The sequence below is a fragment of the Erythrolamprus reginae genome, chromosome 4 (genome assembly GCF_031021105.1).
Source record: "Erythrolamprus reginae isolate rEryReg1 chromosome 4, rEryReg1.hap1, whole genome shotgun sequence".
NCBI classification, from domain to species: Eukaryota; Metazoa; Chordata; class Lepidosauria; order Squamata; family Dipsadidae; genus Erythrolamprus; species Erythrolamprus reginae.
In genome coordinates, this window is record NC_091953.1 from 109,549,223 (window position 1) to 109,563,818 (window position 14,596).

Consider the following 14,596-nt stretch of genomic DNA (forward strand, 5'->3'; position numbering starts at 1 on the left):
TTGGAATGCATCCCCTGCGAAAATCGAGGGAACACTGTACTGGTAGCAGTGCCCATTGGTGGTTCAGAGAACCAGTAGCATTTGAAACTCAAGGTTCTACCCACCCACCCACCCACAAATTTCTTTCCCCCCCCCCATCCTCTGGGCACGTGCAAAGCCTTCTGAACATGCACAGAAGGTGAAAAAGTACACACAATGGTGGCAAAGCCACCTTAAGTAGATGTCTAGCCTAAAATGGCAAGAAACAAAGGCTGCCTTTGTGCACAAAAACAGGTAGATTGCACTCTCCAATGAACCCACTCTTGAGGCTCTGGTTGGTTGTATCTGAGCCAGAATTATGCAAATATGCAGGGAGACCCTCCTTAAGCGAGCCACTGCCCACACCATGTAAGTCTTTCCTGAGCTTTGATGGTCACTTGAAGAGGGCCTTACCATGTGTGCGCATGCCCCCAGCTCAGCCACAGCCAGCCAGGAAGTCACGAATGAGGAGAGAGAAAGAGAGTGCAGGAGCGAAGCGGTTCTGTAAGTGCCTTCTTGCCACATTTGCATGTAAGGCAGCCTTTGCTTCCTGCTGCTTCGGGCTGGAGTCCAAGAAAGAAATAAGAGGGGTGAGGGTGGGGCCAACCCATTAAGTGGCAGGGAGCCACAGCAGAGGGCCCAAAGAGCCACATGAGGCTCCAGAGCCATTACCTTATGTTGTGGTTCAGCCTGACTCAGATCAAAGACTAGCTGCGTCTCTGCTGGTTCCATGCCCGGTGGAGGCTGAGAGCGGAGAGGAGAGTTCTTGGCAGTCAGACAAGGGAGATTACAGTCAGGAAAGTGACGAGGAAGAAAGGCCTGGGAGCCCTGGGGAGGGGCTCTCTCAAGCAAGTAGCTTGGATTCTCTGGAGTCTCTGGAGTCCTTGGATGACAAAGCACAAGCTATCATTAGTATGCGACAGAGACGCATAGATCAAAGGAGGAATCAACTGAATAAATATTATCAGCGTTGAATGAGGAACACCAGGGGGTTGGGTGTGGTCCTCATTAGCAGGGAAGGGTTTATAAGGCAGGCAAACTCTTTCGGCAGCGTGGAGTGTTATCACAGTGGAGTTGGAGTTATCTGCCTTTTCTCTCAGCGTTTTTGTTCCTGGCTCGTGGCCCAGCAGTCTTGAAGACCCGTGGGAGGTTTGTGTATGTTAGCAACAGCCTCGTTTGGCATTGAGGATCCGGTGTTTATGTATGGACAATTGCCTTCGCGCATCTATTTGGAGTTCCAGTGCTTTCCTGACTTGTAAGGACATTTTCTGTTGGCTTCTTTTCTCTTTACCATTATAAAACTGTGTTTGGATTCAACCGGTGTGTCTGGCTTATCTTTTTGGGTTGGTCATAGCTTCCGGAGTGACCTAGACAGTACACCTTATTTTCATTCAAAATAGGAAAAATGCATTTATACCTGTTTGCCCTTGACTAGTTTGTACAACTTTATATATTATCAGAGCAGATGGAAAGCAATCAAAAGTAAGTATGAGCAGAACAATCTCATAAAATAAAGCACATCTTGAACTCAAGTTCCATAAGATTATTAATTCAGTCAAATAAAATTAACACCAATTTTGTAGTTTTATATAAATCCTTATCTAATATGAACAAGTACCATACACGGCAGCTCTCCTTACTCGGTTTGAGAAACTTTTAAATTTAATTCCTATGTCTTTTAGCATTTCCCAATGGCATTCATTTTATCCCCTTGCAAAAAATATCATTTACAATCACAAAGACAAGCTGAGCTTGACAAGCTGCATTGCAACGGAATCCTTTCGCTGAATTTTCTTTCCAATAGTATTTTTTTCACTTTGCTAAGGTGCTATTTTGCAGAAAAGGAAAATGCAGACCATATTGGGGTGGGGAATCTGACAAGGATGCTAAAGCAAACTCAACTCATCATTAAGGCAATAAAATCAAACAACGCATGAGTCTTATGGGTGTGAAAGTTGCTGCGAAGCGTGACAGCTTGAGCTCATCTGATATTCAGTGAAGTCTGCACAAATGTTACTAATATCCCCAAAGGATTCAGCTGTTACCTTCTTTAGGAGATGTATCTTTACAATTTCTACAATTCTAAATTGGGGGAAAAAGAGAAAAAATAAATCATTAGGCAAATAAAAGTAAGCAAGGTGAACACATTCTTTACAGAATGGAAAGCCAGTTGGAAATTGTGGATAATATACTCAACTGCCAAGACTTGCAGAGCTGCTGAAGTAGCGGATTGTGATTGCTTCAAAAAGAGTTTTAGAATGTGTTGATTAAAAGAATTGGCAACAATCCACCCAATTCTATGTCAACCCATTTTGGAATGCAAATATTTGTTTGTGGCTTGCTGTGTTCACTGACTTTGGAAACTGGCAAGAACATTGTCACTGTATTTTTCCATCTTATATAAAAAATAGAAAGAATATAGTTTAAAAAAAATAAAAGCATGGTCTTGGGGTTAGCTATTCTATTTCTACTCAACAAGTGCCCACCGTGTCAGTAATTACTGTATAAGGAATTATTTAGCTATCAACTCAAAGCTGAGTACAAGGTACAAAATCAGCTGTTGATCCCACTTTCGATAGATGATAACCCCGTGTTGGTGCTGCATAAGATTTGGAGATCATTTTAGCAGCAAGATGCTGATGTGAATTATTGGATTTAGAGATCGTGCATTTTATTGTGAGAAAGCTATTGAATTTCCCTCTGCAAGCATTATCTTAAACACTCCAAGAGCAAATGGCACAAATTGTTCACACATTTGCTTGCCTTGCCTTTGTTTTAGCAATGTCCAGCAAAGTTTGAAGAAAGAGCCAATTCTACCATTAGATAGAGTGAGACTCCAGTTGGGCAGACTGATGGTAGAGGAAGATAAAGGTTTCATACTGAGTTGAAAGATTACTCTAGTTCCATTGCTGAAAAAAGAAGAAAAGTGAATTCAAATAGCAAGATTAAAAAGATTAAAACTGAATAAACAAAATCTCACAGCCAACCCCCACTCAGTAAAAGACCTTGGAATAATAATATCAAATGATCTAAGTGCCAAAGCCCACTGCAACAATATTGCCAAAAAAGGCTTCTAGAGTTGTTAACCTGATCCTACTCAGCTTCTGCTCTGGCAATCTCACACTACTCACCAGAGCCTACAAAACTTTTTCCAGACCCATCCTTGAATACAGTTCATCTGTCTGGAACCCATACCACATCTCGGACATCAACACCCTTGAAAATGTCCAAAGATACTTCACCAGAAGAGCCCTTCACTCCTCCACTCGAAACAGAATACCCTACGAAAGCAGACTATCAATCCTAAATCTAGAAAGCTTAGAACTACGTCGTCTAAAACACGATCTAAGTATTGCCCACAAGATCATATGCTGCAACGTTCTACCTGTCAATGACTATTTCAGCTTCAATCGCAACAGCACAAGAGCACGCAACACATTCAAACTTAATATTAACCGCTCCAAACTTGACTTTAAAAAATATGACTTTAGCAACCGAGTTGTCGAAGCGTGGAACTCATTACCTGACTCAGTAGTGTCAACCCCTAACCCCCAACATTTTTCCCTTAGACTATCCACGATTGACCTCTCCAGGTTCCTTAGAGGTCAGTAAGGGACGTGCATAAGTGCACCAATGTGCCTTCCGTCCCCTGTCCAATTGTCTCTCCTTATCTCATTTATCTTTTCTTCCTTTCAAATATGTTCACCTATACTTTTATATCTTTTCTTCTATTCTTTTCTTTATTTATATTACTACATATCTATTCTCTTCAATGTGTATTAGGTATTGGACTAAATAAACAAACAAACAAACAAACAAACAAATAAACAAATAAATAAATAAAGTAAAAGTAGATTGGTGAAGGGGGGATCCAATCTATATCCAAAATCTGGAGAAATGGAAACCTTTTCTTGGTTTAAAACAGTCTCCCAAATGTTCTGAGCATTCTTTAGCTTTCTCATTAAATAATCATCACAGTTACCGGTAAACACAATTTACAAAGAAAGAAAAGAAGAATGTTCAATGCTAGTCACAATTACAAAATGAGCCAAGTTGGTGCAGTGGGTAGAGTTCAATACTGCAGGTCACTAAAGCTGACTGCTAGATCTGCAGGTCAGTGGTTCAAATCTGATCACCAGCTCAAGGTTGACTCAGCCTTCCATCCTTCCAAGGTGAGTAAAATGATTGTGGGGGCAATATGCTGGCTCTGTTAAAAAGTGCTATTGCTATCATGTTGTAAGCTGCCCTGAGTCTAAGGAGAAGAGTGGCATAAAAAAAAATCTAATAAATAAATAAATACATTTTTAAATAAAGGAGAAAGATGGGGATAAGCAGGGACATTCTCAGGAGAGTTAAGATGGCAGCTGCAACTATATGATCAAAATTCTGTCCCTTTTTAATATATATTAAAGAATTGCTATCTACATTTCTTTATCTCTCACAGGTGCCTGGGGATAAAGTGACGTCTTCTTTTTTATAAGCACAAAAGGGAATTTTATTTACTTTTGCTCTTTTCTTCTTTAAATAGAACCTATTTACATGTTCACAAGCAACAATCCGCTACTTCAGCAGCTCTGCAAGTCTTGGCAGTTGAGTATATTATCCACAACATGAGTTGCTTGTGAACATGTCACCTCAAGATGGGCGGCATAGAAATCTAATAAACAAACAAACAAACAAACAAACATAAAACACTTCCTTCTTAGTCCATGATTACTTAGCCATGCTCTATAGTTTTATGACTATAGTGAACATTATCATTCATCCCAATTTATTAAGGAACACATTGCCTGGAATACTAGTACCACTTATGACTGTACAAGTGAACTTCAAAACAACACAAATGATTGCACCTGGATTAAAATGTTTTTAATACTCTTTCTGTCTGTCTCTGTCACACACACACACACACACACACACACACACACATCTTGTAATTTTTATAGAGATCAAATCAGTGTTTATATTACAGGTAGTTGGAAATCTTTGTAGGATGTATAATGCCAATTTTAGTATATAACTGCCTTAATTTTAATTTGAAAGCTATATTAGATAATTTTCAAAAGAAATTGCTGTATAATTTTGGACTTTTTTTTTTGTTTAGTGAACATATGCGAAATATACCATAAACTAAATATCCTTCAATATTCAACAACATTTGTTCACAATACTATTCACTATTGGCCAAAAATATTGGCTAAAATATTTTGTAATTCTGTTTTAATAGCTTATGGTTATTACTCACAAGGTTAAATATTGTTGAGACATTTACTGGTTTGTATTTATAAGTTAAAGAATTAATCAATACTGAGCAATTGTAGGTGATTAATCAAAAGCTTTGCTAAAAGTTTAAAAATAAGCAGTTATGAAATTCATTAGTCAGCAGAGAAATCTTTAAAAAAAAATTATGTTGGAAGATGTATAAGACTACAGCAGAGGCTACTAGTGTGGGGAAGTATAAAATGTGCTCAGGAGAAAAATGCATAGCTCAGTCTCCAGGACAATTTCTGGTCAAAGCAACAGAATGGCAAAAAGTAACTCCGGGAGAAGCTGAAAGAAATCTGGTGAAGAAACACAACCAATTTCCGGGTATAAAAGTTTTATATATGTTTGATTATAAGTAGTGTGGGCGAACGGAACCTGCAAAGTTCGGGCTCGTGACAAACTTTGCAGTGTTCGGCATGCCGAACCCGAACCCGAACTTTTTCAAAAGTTCGGGTAAATTTCGGGTTCGGGTTTGGCCAAACACCGCAAAAGGCCGCCATCCGGGAGGAGAGTGGAGAATCCCATTGTGGGATTTCCTACCTCCTTTTGCTTGCGGCACTGCAAGCAAAAGGAGGTGGGAAATCCCACGAAGGGATTCTGGGGGTGGGGCTTTGATGTCACGGAGACTACTTCGTGGCCGGCTGAAACAGGGAGGAAGGAGTCTCCGTGAAGTCAAAGCCCTGCCTCCGGAATCCCTTCATGGAATTTCCCACCTCCTTTTGCTTGCAGCATCCTTTTCTGTAAAAATAAAAGGAAGCAAAAGGAGGTGGGGAATTACCCACCTCCTTGTTTATTTTTACAGAAAAGGACACCGCAGCGGCTTGCTGCAAGTAAAGGTTTGGGTTTGGTGAACTCATCCAAACTTCACGGCAAAGTTCGGGTGAGTTTGCCGAACCCAAATTTCGTTGGGTTCGCCCAACACTAATTATAAGCATTGGTTTAGTGTTTGTAATTATGTATGGTTTTATTCTATGGTGGAGAAAATAAAAAAATGTATACCCGGGAAAAAAACAAACAACCAGTTTCAATAATGTACTATAAATCCTTTTTGAGTTAGATTCAGTAACTCTTTTACCATTACTAGAAAAAGAACATCAGGTCTGTCTCCGAGTTGATTCTAGCAGAAATAACAACTTATCGAAAAGAACATTGATATTTGGGTTTAATTTAAGGAAGTTAAATTTTAATTTAGGTTTGGGTTTAATTTAAGGAAGTTAGTTAAAAGCAAAAAAGATTTCTTAAAATGACAGTATACAAGCTATTGAATCCATCTAATTTTACAGTAATCAAATTAGTTGCTTGTTTGAATCAATTATCTTGGTCCACAAGACACAAGTAAAATAACCAATAAAAAACTGGAATGGCAGGTATTGAAATCAATCAAGGTTCCCTTATTTGGGACCCTCAATATGATAATAAAAAACAGTCAACTTCCTTTGATGAAACTGCTGCTAAGCAACACACCTTTTAACAAAGCATTTGCCACAACACTACTCATTACCAACTATAAGTTTAAAGGAGGCACCCAAAGTGCTTTTAAAAACAAAGTGATGATAAGCATGTTACAATACAGCAGGGCTGTCAAACTCGCGAGCAGATGTGTCACGTGCTGTCCACACCTATGCCCAGTTCAGCAAAGGAGAAAAAAGTCACAATATGTCACATGATACCAGTGAGGTGCTGTGAATTTGACACCCCTGCAATACAGCATAGGAAGCATAAATAAAGCACATTTGATGTCCTTAACTCTCTCTCTATAAAGGGCAGGATTTCAATTCCTCTCCATTTGTCATCCTTTGTCTCAGTTCAACATTTCATTATGTCATATGGACAGTATATAATTTTTTGACAGCATTATGGTACACCTGCATTTACAGATAAGAAGCTAGAAGAATAGATGCTGGGCAAATATTAATAATCAGATACTCTAATAGTTTGGAAAGGCAGGTGGCATTTTTCCAAAACTTAGGAAATCCATTTACCATTTTTCTCCATGTGGTAGCAGCAATGGAGAATATATGAGTAGGGTTTTTTTTCCCTTTGTTATTTCAATGGCTTGAATTCATTTCCATATTCTATGTGCTTATTTTTGGAGGCTGCAGCTGGAGGAGAAGGCAAATTCTTTTATCCGTTTTAAGTGCGGTCACCGGCTTTTAACGGATCGCAACGGCAGCCAAAAAAATATTAATGCAATTTGCTCACGTTTTATTACAGCTTATATATGTGCATATTTTATCCTGTGTGGAAGAACTGGGCAATGCCAGAGCCACCGGAATGCATAGGATGTGAAATAGCTTTGCTTAAACTGTATTGTAATTTAGAATGATAGGCAACTTCAAAAAAGCTCCCCAAAGGTATTTTTAAAAAGGGCATCTGTGTGGAATAGACATCAAAATGGCCACGTGGTCATTCCTACTTACATCCGTCTTTTTTCATGCACATAGACACACAAACCAGTGTGTGGCCCAGTAATGAAATCTGCTTCCTTGCACCACACCTAAAAGTGCACCTTTTCTAGCTCACCTGTTTGAATGAAATGAACTTCACCATGTAAAACTTTTCAACACCACGGACAACACATCTACTGTCCAAAAAACCCTCGACTCTGTCTCACATTCGTCTAGCACATGGCAACTTCAAATATCAACCAACAAATGCTCTACCCTCCACATCGGCAAAAAGAATCCGAACCTCATATATAAACTGAATAAACAAAATCTCACACCCAACCCCCACTCAGTAAAAGACCTTGGAATACTAATATCAAATGATCTAAGCGCCTAAGCCCACTGCAACAATATCGCCAAAAAGGCTTCTAGAATTGTTAACCTGATCCTACACAGCCTCTGCTCCAGCAATCTCACACTACTCACCAGAGCCTACAAAATTTTTGCCAGACCCATCCTTGAATATAGTTCATATGTCTGGAACCCATACCACATCTCAGACATCAACACCCTTGAAAATGTCCAAAGATACTTCACCAGAAGAGCCCTTCACTCCTCCACTCGAAACAGAATACCCTACGAAAGCAGACTATCAATCCTAGGTCTAGAAAGCTTAGAACTACGTCGCCTAAAACACGATCTAAGTATTGCCCACAAGATCATATGCTGCAACCTTCTACCTGTCAATGACTATTTCAGCTTCAATTGCAACAACACAAGAGCACGCAACAGACTCACACTTAATATTAACCGCTCCAAACTTGACTGTAAAAAATATGACTTCAGCAACCGAATTGTCGAAGCGTGGAACTCATTACCTGACTCAGTAGTATCAACTCCTAACCCCAAATATTTTTCCCTTAGACTATCCACGATTGACCTCTCCAGGTTCCTTAGAGGTCAGTAAGGGGCGTGCATAAGTGCACCAGTGTGCCTTCCGGCCCCTGTCCAATTGTCTCTCCTTATCTCATTTATCTTTTCTTCCTTTCAAATATGTTCACCTATACTTTTATATCTTTTCTTCTATTCTTTTCTTTACTTATATTATTACATATCTTTCTCTTCAATGTGTGTTATATATTGGACTAAATAAATAAATAAATAAATAAATAAATAAATAAATAAACAAACAAACAAACAAACAAACAAACAAATAAATAAATAAATAAATAAATAAATAAATAAATAAATACAATCTAATCCTTCTAAGAAACAATAAAACCTATTGAATGTACAAAACAATCCCTTATGAGAAACTGCTTTTAATTAGCATTTCAGTCTGTCAGAGGTAGAATTTTTATTTTGTTTTGCTTCAGACTGCATTTGATTTTTAATTTTAAAATATTTTTGGGGGGCGGGGGCAGACCAAAAGAAACTTGAGGACAACATCAGAGACAGCAAACACTTTTTGCTCCTTTAAAAAAAAATAGAGATGGCAGTTATTTAATCAAACATCTACAAGATAGCAGGTACAGGTATAAACATAAGCAAAGGATCAGTACAGGTAAATAAGTACAGGTAAATGGGGACAGTAAGACAAGGATGGTAGGCATGCTGCTGCACTTATGAGTGCCTCCTTTACGGAACTCTTAGGAATGGGGTGAGGTCCACAGTAGACCATTTAAGATTGAAGCTGTGGAGGTTTAAGGCTGTAACAATAGAGTGAAATAAAGCATTCCAGGCATTGACCACTCTGTTGCTGAAGTCGTATTTTCTGCAATCGAGTTTGGAGCGGTTTACCTTGAGTTTGTATCAATTGTTTGTCCATGTATTATTGTGGTTGAAGCTGAAGAAATCTTCATGTCAGTTTACATCAATAGATTCGGAGACATATTCCACCAAAGACCATGATGTACCCAAATTTCAAAGTAAAAATATTTCTGTACCCTGAAAGCTGTAAAAGTAAGGCTAAGTGCCAGGCAGGTCCCAAGATGCTTTATCTGGGCATCGACAAAAATCAGTGTGATGGTTCAGCAGTTTCCTTTTTTAAAGCAACATTTTTCTTGTACATACATATTCAAACGAGGGAACATTCTAATCTCCCCACATAAAATTCAAAATGCAATTAACTATACATATGACAGTCCTAGATATCACCTGAATTAAGTTTCTGTAAGATTTTCAATCCTCATTAGTAGGTTAATGGTGAGAGAAGTTAGGATCAAACAATCTTGGGATAGATGGATATCTCTTAGGTTTCTTCCATTTATTGTAATATTAGACAACTCATGTATAATTTTGGACCTATCAGGAGCTTCACCCTATATGAAATTATAGTTAGTCAACAGGAACAGAAACCTAAATAGTTCCAATGTTGGATTTAATGGCCTCCATTAGCTTTGTAAGATCATCAGTTTAGTAAATGTTCCAGTATAAAATTTTAGAAACATAGAAACAACATAGAAGACTGACGGCAGAAAAAGATCTCATGGTCCATCTAGTCTGCCCTTATACTATTTCCTGTATTTTATCTTAGGATGGATATATGTTTATCCCAGGCATGTTTAAATTCAGTTACTGTGGATTTACCAACCACGTCTGCTGGAAGTTTGTTCCAAGGATCTACTACTCTTTTAGTAAAATAATATTGTGTTCCCTTGTTCCTGTATTCACTTTCCTATTAAAAACACTTCCCTCCTGAACCTTATTTAACCCTTTAACATATTTTGAGCATTTTTTGAGCATTTTAACAAAAAATATAATAATTTTTTTCTTCCAGAAGATGCCCTAGTCCTAGCATCAGAACCCACTTGTGCCAGATAACAATTACAGTGTGCTACCTTTTGGCTTTCTCTGCAAGTTATGATAATTAATCTTAACTTTGTTCCGAAAACAAAGATTTGGGTGTGATTTCTTCTTCATGCCTAATAAAGGAACAAAAATGAAAAAGTACCACACTTGCTTTCCTCACTTGCTCAAACTATGCAAAATTTTGAGACAATGAATTAATAAATAACTAAATTGCTGGTTTCCTTGGTTACAGTTAACAAGAAAGTGATTATCATTATAATGTGGGCTATGCTGAGAAGACATGTTGAAATCTGCATGAGTTTTTGGCTATTGCTGGGCTGTGTCAGCTTCTCAAATGGCAAGAGCTAATCTCTCCAGCCATCCCATTAAAAGAAGTGGGAAATTCCTGGGAACCAACAATACAAGCATTAATGGAAATAGAGCCAGAAGGCAATTTTTAATTGACAATCAACAGAAGCAGCTGTGGAACTAGGTAATTTGATTCCATTCTGGGGTGAATTTTCTCTCTCCTGTGGATGCAGTTACAAAATTTAAGTAGCTGAGTCAACCCGTCACTTTCTAGATTGTATGCTTTGCTCCCCCCATCACTGGAAGCATCTTCATTTATGTCGCTTTGTTTGCCAAACCAACTCATGACATTAATCAGATGTACTTCTTATCCGAAATATTGAATTTTCTCAACTGTGTTCTTTGTTTTCTTTGGTTGTGACTCCCTACCCCACCCCTTTTTCCAATTGTGGCCTGCTTTTTCAGAACACTTAAACATATGGGAGAATTGTTCACCTTGTATTAATCATCACATTCCAACACAAGGCGGCTTCTTCCTCTTAGATACACAGGGTTGTTAGAATACATTGCATATGTTGTGGAAGGTTGAATGTGGAAATGATTATTTCAAACAATCATAGCTGGATTTACAGCTGAATAATGTTACAGTAGGAAGTATTTACAGCAAGAAAATGAGATGCATATCCTGTGGTGACAACCCAGGCCTTTTTATCTATACTTCAATACAATTGTCCTTGGGTTGAATAGGGCTTAGTCCTTTCAAAAGTATGCATAAGTGGCAACACATTTCTTCCAAGAAATGGCTGTATCCTAGGGAATCTGTATCAAATGTAATAAATGGGGTAAGCTGGAGAATGCATAAAAGTTAGGTATGAAAGGAAGTATGCAGGGGAAGAGGAAACCAGGTGAGAAACCAACGTGTACAGCCTCAAATTAGAACTAACAAAAGGAGAAAGAATTTCCTTAGAACAATTCAGATCAGTTCATTCACAGGTAGATAAAAGGCAAGTAAATATATGGAAGCAGGCGCAACAGGAACCAAGCAGGATAAACCATTAAATATGGTTTAATGGTTTCTTCATTTCTTCATTCACTGCTATCTCAGCATTTTTACAAGGAGTTACTCTTGTGAGTGACCACAATTTGGGCATATCACAGCATTCTTTGTGTGGTATCTTACAAACACTCTACAAGGGTATTTTCTCATAAATAATCCTGGCTAGACAGCATTTCTTCTGGTCTGCAGCTTTAGAGCATCTTGAATATTTTTTAATTATGACATTAGTAACTTGGGCATTTGATCCATATAAATATAAACCGTACTTTTTGGAGTATAAAAGGCACCTGAGTATAAAATGCACATTAGTTTGGGGGGAGGAAAATAGGTAAAAAAAATCTACCTACCAGGTATTCATCTGACTAGTCTGTTCAGCTTCAGTACTTTTTTTAATCTCCTGGTTAGGGCTGAAAAAGCCTTTTTCAGAGGGAGTAGGAATGAAAGCAAACCTGCAAAGACTTAGGATGGGAAGAAACCTTCTTCAGAGAAAGCCGGGAAAACTGTTAGCACCTAGTTAGGACTGGGGAAAAAACTTCAAAAAATTAACATTTCAAAATATAAGACACACCCAAATTTTCAGCCTCTTTTAGGGAGGAAAAAGGTGTGTCTTATATTCTGAAAAATCTGATACTCATAACTCTAGGGATGATTTGGGATAAATAAGATGCCATGGGAAATTTTCTATGAGTTGCTTACAATAACAGTTTAATAGAGGTTTGAAGCTTTAACCTTGCCTTTATTATCACTGATCTTCCTGTTAACTATTTTGCATTAATAAAGTATATAGCTGATAGATCAATAATTTGCAAATAGGTTTAGTAGTTTAAAAATTTGGAGGGGGCTGTTTTGCAAAATATAGTAATAATTAATAATAGTAATTAGTATTCAACCAATATGGATAGTATGGGGGGTTTGATGCACTTTTTTTCCAAATGTTTTGTTTGCTTTTACTTTTTTTTTAGGGTTCTGTATTTTATTTATTTTTTAATAAAATATAGAAAGCCAAAAAAAATTAACATTCTTCCTATTTCTGATTCCATGGGACTATAAAAATATTAAGGGCCACTGTCTTCAAATTTTCTTGAAATGTGTTTGAGGAAAAAAATAATACATTGTGTGCCTGCTTATGAACACTTTTATTTATTGCAAAAGTAGTTTTCCAAACTGTACCTTGTGTTTTGAGCATTTACCAGTAAATTTCTCATGGCAGAATCAGATATTACAGACATACATTAAAAATGAGAAGTTAAACTGAGCCACTGTCTCAATGGTTAGAGTGCATTACTGCAGGCTACTTCTGCTGACTCCTGGCTGCCTGTAATTTAGCAGTTCAAATCTCACTGGCTCAAGGTTGATTCAGATTTTTATCCTTCTGAGATGGGTAAAAAGGGGAGCCAAATTGTTAGGGGAAATATGCCGATTCTTTAAACGGCTTATAGAGGGCTGTAAAGCACTGTGAAGTGGTATATAGGTCTAAGTGCTATTGCTACTAAACTCCCATTCCATAAACTCTTGTAAAACATAAATTTGTATCTTGGTTGATACAGTAGTGAATTTTTTGATATACACATATATTTAAGAAATGAGAAGGTAATTTTTTTTTACTTTTATGTTTTGAAGGATTCTTGGTGTTCTCTGGGCTCACTTGTTTTCTTCAGATGTTTCATTACCCTAACTAGGTAACATCAACTATGCTAGCATAGTGCTTGTGACTTACACTGATGTTGTTACCTAGTTAGGATAACGAAATTTCTGCAAAAAAATAAGCAAGCCCAGAGAGCACCAAAGACACTCATTTTAACCCTGAGCTACACATATTCTCCTTTTATATTCTTCCAATCTTTATATTTACCACTGGCCTTTATTTGGATGGAATCATCTCTCTTGCTCTCTCTTTCTCACACACAAAAAAATCCCAGCACGAGGATTCTCTCTCCTAAACCATGTTACAAAGAATAGCTGGAGCTCTATACCTGTGCTTGACATCCCTAGTCTTCTTCTTTTCCATTCCCTTTAAGCAGAAGAATGGACCAAATATTTTGAAGCCAACATTAAGTAGGCAATTCTTCTCCATCTATCCATGCAGGATAATTTTCTGTCCTGAAGTATAAAGTACAATTATGTTTGGAGCATTTGTTTAACAGGATCCCAAAACAGTAATATTACTAGGCTGGAAGAAATTGTTCACCAAGACCTATGACCAAAATTCTGAAATAGCTCTCACATGACATGAGTTTCAGCGAGTGCCAGCACCTGGCAAAGCTTGTCACCACAGATTTTCCAATGTGGGACAAAGATCATTAGGCTTATGTTTAGCTCCATCTGCTTAAGCCACTTATTATCTTGGCTTAACTAAATTGTTTCCAAAGGTGAAATATGCTACATTCTAAAGGACTCTAGATTATGCTAGCTACACGAGCACAGCCATAATTAGAGAATCTTAAATTGATTTTTTCCCATTTTACCTTTAAGGTCTATGCTTTATAATAATAATAATAATAATAATATTATTATTATTATTATTATTATTATTATTATTATTATTATTATTATTATTATTATGTCAGTACAACACAGCAAACGAGATCCCTATGCTGGATTTCGTATTTCATCACCTGTCGGGCACTTCCCAAGCACCTAGGACTGCGTGATGTAGCAGCGAATTATGTTTGCCGATCCCAGTAAAGCGGCCTTTTGCAATTGACAGATGGAGATTTTGTCAATTCTGATGGTTTTCAAATGTCCGCTGAGATCCTTTGGTACTGCGCCC

At 37.6% G+C, this 14,596-nt stretch overlaps 1 long non-coding RNA gene across 1 annotated transcript in view; it reads right to left on the minus strand.

Annotated features, from left to right (window-relative positions):
• Positions 1-1,606: 1,606 nt before the first annotated feature.
• The window catches only part of LOC139166936 (uncharacterized), a 36,622-nt gene continuing 23,632 nt past the window's right edge, over positions 1,607-14,596 (minus strand). Inside the window, exon 3 of the long non-coding RNA XR_011559056.1 lies at positions 1,607-2,100. This is a non-coding gene — a long non-coding RNA (uncharacterized lncRNA). The remainder of the gene's footprint in view (positions 2,101-14,596) is intronic.